We start from the raw sequence: 5,665 nt of genomic DNA on the forward strand, positions 1-5,665 counted from the left end.
CAATTTTCTCTTCTTTTCCTTAAGAATCACATAAGGCCTGAGAATCAGAGTTGAGATTATTTCATTAAAGGCCGCATCGTAACTAAGCCGCTGCGGTGGCATATATGTGCAACCCGTTTTTCTTGAGACCACTGTCCGCCTGGGAGGAGAAACCGTGGTGCGGTTTAGTTGGTACTAGAACACCATCGGAGCAGACTATACTTCTGGTCTATATATGTGGGCATGAGTTCGTGTCCCCCTTCTGACACCATGCACCGTAGTTAAGGTTAGTCTGGTAAGGATTAATGGAACGCAGAATTACAGGAATAATAAATGCGAAGTTTATTGTCACACTCTTTTATTGGCAAAATACGTAGTAGCAGGGCTGTAATGATAAGGCACACCGAAGAAACAGCGCAGGCGGGATGCAGATGCTTTACAGTAATGTGATTTCTATTGAAAGAGACGACTCTCCCGAGATATCTTTATCGAATATTTCCCGGGAAAGAAGTTTGAGAAACGGTGGGGGGGGGGGGGTCACGTGACTCACACCTCTAAAAAATAAACATTCAGGTGGCATCTGAATGCTAGGGCGTCAAATTATGCGTCAGTAGACGTAAACTCGAGCCGACAGAAGGCTGATAATAGTACCAACGTTCTGTAACAGGTAACATAGATCGGCAAAAAACGAAATATGGAGCATGCTCAGATTCGCTGAAGATATACCTAAATTTTGCCTTTGGGACTCACTCGGAACGGAGTCGTCGAAGTTTTCCTCAACCGGACTCAATCGCACTCACTATATATATTTTTGTCTCAGCCAAGCTTACTCGGACTCAAGCTCACCAAAATATTACAACTCAGTCTGCCTCACGGTTCGATTTAGACCAGTGTGAGTCTGGTGAGTCTATTCATGGGTGAGTTTGACGCTTTACACTTCAAACTAGCCGGGGTTAGTGTCTCTGCACCGGCCAGTACTGAGCCCTTAATAGTTGCTTCGATGTCATATTTTGACGTAACACGGGCCAGCCTATATACCTAGTTATTATATACCTAGTCGAACACGAAAACAGACCATCGGCGGCGTTGACACGAAGAGTGCAAAAAGATGCTGTGACATCAAGTCACCTTATGACGTCATTATGACGTTGAAATACCGTCAATTATTGTGAGGTCAACTTGGCTTCAGAAATGAATAGCACCTTCGAGTGAAATTGTCACTTAGTCAAAACTCTGCCACAGAATCACTGATGCACCACGTGAGGTGTTGATTGATTGATTGATATGTGGGGTTTAACGTCCCGAACCCACCACATGATTATGAGAGAAGCCGTAGTGGAGGACCTTGGAAATTTCGCCCACCTGGGGTTCTTTAACGTGCACCCAAATCTGAGCACATGGACCTACAACATTGCCGCCTCCATAGGAAATGCAGTCGCCGCAGCCGGGATTCGATCCCGCATGTGAGGTGTTGAAAGCTTCCCATTACAGTGGAACCTCGGTGATACGATCAAACTAAAATCAAATTTTGGGGTTATACGAATGTTTATTTGGTCCCGGCCAATTCCCGTTGGCCCGCAACGTAATGGGGTGTTCATTCATTCATTCATTTTTATTTTCTTAAGGACCCCACTTGGCGTATTACATAAGGGGTGGATGCACAGGAAAAGAGAACATTTGAACACGTTAGTTTTCGCAGCACAGGTGATTTGTAACATTGGTCGCGAAGGATGATGGGCAGGTGGTTGAAGCAATGGAGCAAGGAAGGTCGTTCCGATCCTTGACGGCGCGGGGAAAAAAAGAAGCTGAAAACGTGGCAGTTCTGTTGCGATAACAGGACACTTGAAGTGGATTGCTTGTGCGGTGTGAAATGCATGTCGGGGGGAAGATGTAAGGAGCTGCATTGAGAGAAGAATGAAAAAATTAGTTCTTGCGAAGCGATTTTAATCCCGTGACGTTTGAAACGAACGTGCGCTACCACCCAGGTACAAAAAGGTGTTGCCCACGCTGTCGCGGGAGACGCGTCAAATACGAGCGAGTCTGGGAATACGCTCATGCGTGCGCATGCGCGCCGCACCGCCCAACGGTCAGAATCACTGCGTAAGAAAAATAATTTCCCTACGGTCATAATTGTAGGGAACTATGCAAACGACGATGAAGCAGCAAGAAATGGCAAGCCACAGTGTTGGTTCACACGCGTGACCCGAGCTTTGCTTGTTTTTTATGACACGAGATGCCTCGATATTATGGTAGCTTCATGCAGAAAAGAAGTAGTACTGTGTGGTGATTTCAATTCACACCATGTGTCTTGGGGCTTCAAATCTGATGTATGCGGAAGACATTTGTGGGAATGGACGCTCGATAATAACTTTTCCTGCTTGAACTCACACGTTGCTACATTTGTAAGAGGTAACTCTAAATCGACTATTGATTTAACATTTTCCAGCTCCACTTTAAGCATATCCTCGTGGAATATATTAGATTGGGCTACAAACAGCGACCAGCTTCCCATTACGTTTGAAATAAAGTTCCCGAGGTTTAGTTTGGCAGGGAAAGTTGGCTAATTCGTAAATTATGCTAAATTACAAAAAGACTTAAAATCTACGTGAACTTCTCGCGAGGAAATGCAGGAAGACCTTAGGGCTATGAGTCTATGTGCGGTGTTGAAACTATCACTAAAAAATTCAACGTTTACTGTAAACTCTAACACAGCGGGATCTTTTAGCCCGTGGTGGAATCAAGAATGTGTCAGGGGGTATAGAAAGCGAAAAGCAGCTTGGAAAAAGCTACTAAATAACCAATGCCCCAAAACTTGGAGTGATTATAAATTCATGGCCGCCGATTTTAAGCGTCTAGTGCGCAAAGCAAAAGAAGACCATGATATGAATAAATTTAATTATCCATCTAAGTCTAAAAATAAGAAAATGATTTTCAGGTTTTTACGTGCGAGAAAAATGATTGCACAGACAGAAAGCAGTCATTCCACCATTATGTCTCCTCGTGAACTCTCTGAATTCTTGGAAAATATTGCTAAAGGCTTGCAAACCAGGTTTACGACAATTATGCCAAAGTCCATGGTGAAATTAAGGGTGGATTGTGATTTACAGGAGGTATCTTTAGCTGAATTGGCGGATGTGACGAAGAGTTTACCGCCCGCTGCTCCTGGACCTGATGGGGTGACCTCTACAATGATTAAAGTGTTATACGAAATATCGCCACATGAAATCCGTAATATAGTTAATTATTCACTGAAAAATTCTTGGATTCCGGCCGATTGGAAGCTTTCCAAAATAATTCTGATACTTAAGAAACAGGGAATGGAGTTTACTCTGGATAACATAAGGCCTATTTCATTGACATCTAACCTGGTCAAGCTTGTAGAGAGAGTCTTAAATGCCCGTATATTGAACTACATCAATGAACAAACAATACCAAACCCCAGACAAATTGGCACTCCATTTGGTATGCATATGTGGATTTGGAAAGTCGCATACAGTTGGCTCGGCATCATCGCGAATACTGTGCACTAGTCACTCTAGACTTAGCTAAAGCGTACGACAAAGTGGAATATCCTATCCTAATCCAGCAGATGCAAGACCATCGCTTTCCAAAATATATAACAGCATGGATTACAGAGTTTGTGAAAGACAGAGAATTTTATTGCTTCTTGGATGGATGCTCTTCTAAAAAATATAAGCAGACACGAGGTGTACCTCAGGGCTCAGTATTATCACCGGTGTTAGTCAACATATTACTAAGTTCCATTCCAGCTCATCAGGATATCCAAATTTACGTATATACAGATGATATTGCTTTCTTTGCAACAAACAGTGATCTGCACTCATTGTATCAGGCATTACAGAATTACATGAACATGCTGGAAGGATGGCTTGACAATATCCATATGTCGTTGAACGTCAGAAAAAGCGCACTTCTGCCATTCTCTTTTAAGGATCGTGTCAACATTTCCCTGATGTATCGTACCGAGCTCATTCCCCAGGTCGATTTCCTGAAATACCTAGGCATCGTATATAATAGGACGCTAAATTGGAAAAGCCACATAGAGGAGGTTGGCTGTAAAGCGTCACGTGCCTTGGGGTGGTTACGCAAATTGGGAAACAGAAAAACAGGATTGCGTAGGAGTTCATTGATAATAATTTACAAGATGTATGTAAGGCATATTATGGAGTTCGGTGTGTATTATTTTCAGGCAGCGCGGCTTACAAGATGAGACAATTAATATTATTAGAAAGAGAAGCTTTGCGCTTGTGTCTTGGACTCCCGAAATTTGTGGCAAATAATGTTTTGTATGTGGAAGCGCGCCTTCCACCTTTGTTAACTCGGTTTAGAATACTTACAGTTCAAACTTTCTTAAAAATATACAATTCGCCTCTGCGACAAGCTTCATACGTTTTTATTCAAGAACCAACCGCATTCTTCGGAACACAATGGTCTAGACTACACTCCCCTCAGATTAGGTTCGTCCAAGCATTGCTAGAGCCTCTCAATGTAAATATTTATCAGATTTGCATAACGAAGACACCTAATTCAAAACTTAAAATTAAATTTGATGATATTTTTCCCTCTAATGTAAAACAACTGCCCCTTCATTATTTAAATATTCGGTTAAAAGATTACTTGACTCATCTGTCCATAAACAACATTATTGCGACGAATGCATCCGTATTGAATGAAAAGGCTGGAATAGGCATCTTCTGTACTTCTCTCGACTGGTCTTTCACAATTCGATTACCCGATTACACACCTATATTCATTGCTGAATTATTTGCTATAATTCTAGCGCTTATTAAACTTCCTGCAAGCGAATCAGAAGCGGTCATACTTACCGATTCTCTCTCAGTATGCACTGCACTATCTACAGCAAAAAATTTGACATTATTGAGTATTATTGGCAGTTTATTACCAGAAAACCTGAAAAATTTTCACTTGCTATGGATACCCGGCCACCGCGGGATTTATCCAAATGAGATGGCAGACTCGTTAGCCAAAGCATCTTTAAGCGGACCAATTTTACCTATTTTACCTGATTTTGCCTACGTAACAGCACTCAGATATAGAAAGGCTTGTTTGCACAAAGAAATAAAAAAAATTATCATTGTATAAAGTCAGAGACTTAGTACATCTAAGATATTGCTGGAACAAACAGTGGTGTGTATCTCGGCAGTTAGAAACTACAATCACCAGATTACGATGCAGAATTCCGCATCTGAATTACTACCTACATAAAGCTGGACTAACAGCATCTCCGTTGTGTCTCTTTTGCAAGGAATCGGAATCAATAGATCATTTCTTTTTATCCTGTAAACGTTATGCTTATCAAAGGAAAAGATACCCGGTCGAGCCAATTAAGAAGCTAGGTTTAAAAATAAACGTGGAACAAACTTTATCCTTCGGAGGAATTACATTACGTTATAGCCACAGGGAGGTTTTCTCTGCTGTGTGCGAGTACATGAGGGCAACAAAGAGATTACCCTGTTAGCCTATTGTTATTATTTACGGCTACGAGACTACCTGAATGCCTGACTGAACACACTTGATGATCCTGCCGCCCGGTTCTTGGCCGATCCCCCTTTGTGGGCGAGTTCCAGCAAATCCGAAGGTCCATCATCATCATCATTGTATTTTCGGCCTGTTGATGGATGGATGGAAAAACTTTATTTCGTCA

This window comes from Rhipicephalus microplus, chromosome 6, assembly GCF_043290135.1.
Source record: "Rhipicephalus microplus isolate Deutch F79 chromosome 6, USDA_Rmic, whole genome shotgun sequence".
NCBI lineage: Eukaryota > Metazoa > Arthropoda > Arachnida > Ixodida > Ixodidae > Rhipicephalus > Rhipicephalus microplus.